Here is a 1,595-nt window from a genome sequence, read left to right as displayed (position 1 = left end):
AGGTTGATCATCTCTGATCATTGATCCAGTCAGACTTTGGATCAGAGCCGATCTCAGTGAAGGTTCTGATGGACCAACAGAGACACTTCCTGGTCCTCTGGTCCAGTCTGCAGCCTCTGATTGATCACTATTGATTATTGATGACAGAATGAAGATCTGAAGGAACTGAATCATTTCTGCTGCCTGAGGAACCAGTTCATGACTGGAACTGGAACTGGTTTGGATCCATCAGGAGGAGGAGAGTCCAGTCTGACCAGAACCAACATCTTTTCTATTCAAACCCTAAAATCTCTAAACTTTTCGCTTCCAGTCCAGAATCTGGAGAGTTTGACGAAAGAAAATCTGGAAATATTTTCTGCCTTTAGAGTTTAAGATCCAGTTCCAGTTATTGAATTGATTAACCTTTATTGGATTATAATGCAGACAGATTAATGTAGTCCTGGATTATAATCTCTGGGTTTACGGAGCCTCTAGGGAACATGGGAAAATGTGTTTACTGCAGTATCTGTTGGTCGATTACAGTCACAGAAGTTAATTTAAAAATTTAAATATAAACACATTTTAAGAGCCTCAGTGTTTATTTTTAACCCTTTGTTGCAATAAACTGTTTTATTCACTGCATGTTTATGTCTGTAAGGCTGAGATGGAACTGGACATGAAAACGGCCTTTAAAACATTCAGACCAAAACAAAAGAGACTCAATTAAACTAACAGATGATTTATTACATTGTAATAACAACTCAGAAATACTGCTAATAGTTTGGATGTATTTTTATTTCTTTCCTTCTTACGGAAAGTTTCTGTTTACATCACAGGTTTATGGTGCCTTAATTAAAGGAAAATATATAAAACTCCAGATATTCACAATGTGATGCATGGATATATAACACTGCATGGATATGAGCCTTAATATGAGGCTTTCATGAGGTTACATGTTAAAACCTCATGAAACCTCATAGCAGAAAGTACGATGGGCCCCTAAGAAAGATTTACAGTATCAGTTATGCTGCTTGAACTGATCAGTTCATTATTGAGACAGAACAAAAAAAATAATCCTCCATGTTAGTATTATATGAATAATTCTTTATTATTATGAATCCTGCTTTATTAATGTGATGTCAATACAAATAGAAGCTTCTTTTTATCATTTTAAACATGATCTGAATATAAACATGAAGTCCTATTAAAACTGTTTATTTGCATAAAATGCCGAATTTGAACATAATTAGATTTCTGCTGATTAAATATGTTCACTTCTGACTGAAATATATTTTATGCCTCATTTTATTCATTTGTTACATGTTGCTTTCATATTAATGTGTTTTAAAATAAATAACTTTGAATTTTAAACCTCTGATCTGACTTATTACCAAAAGGTCATGAAATAATTTGGTCACTAATGTAAATATTCAGTATGTAGTGAGACATTAGCTGAGGTTCAGAAATACAGTGTTCATAAATGATTGTATATCTATAATGTCTTGTATTTTTATTTCTTGTGAATATTTTTGTGTTACATTTTGCTCGGTGCTTTAAGGTTGAATAAAAATCAGATTTATCATCATTTCTGAGTTAATCTGGATGTTTCTGTTTCT

Source organism: Poecilia latipinna, unplaced genomic scaffold (assembly GCF_001443285.1).
Source record: "Poecilia latipinna isolate Pla-1442-1.1 unplaced genomic scaffold, P_latipinna-1.0 Scaffold7748, whole genome shotgun sequence".
NCBI lineage: Eukaryota > Metazoa > Chordata > Actinopteri > Cyprinodontiformes > Poeciliidae > Poecilia > Poecilia latipinna.
This window is presented reverse-complemented; position numbering follows the sequence as displayed.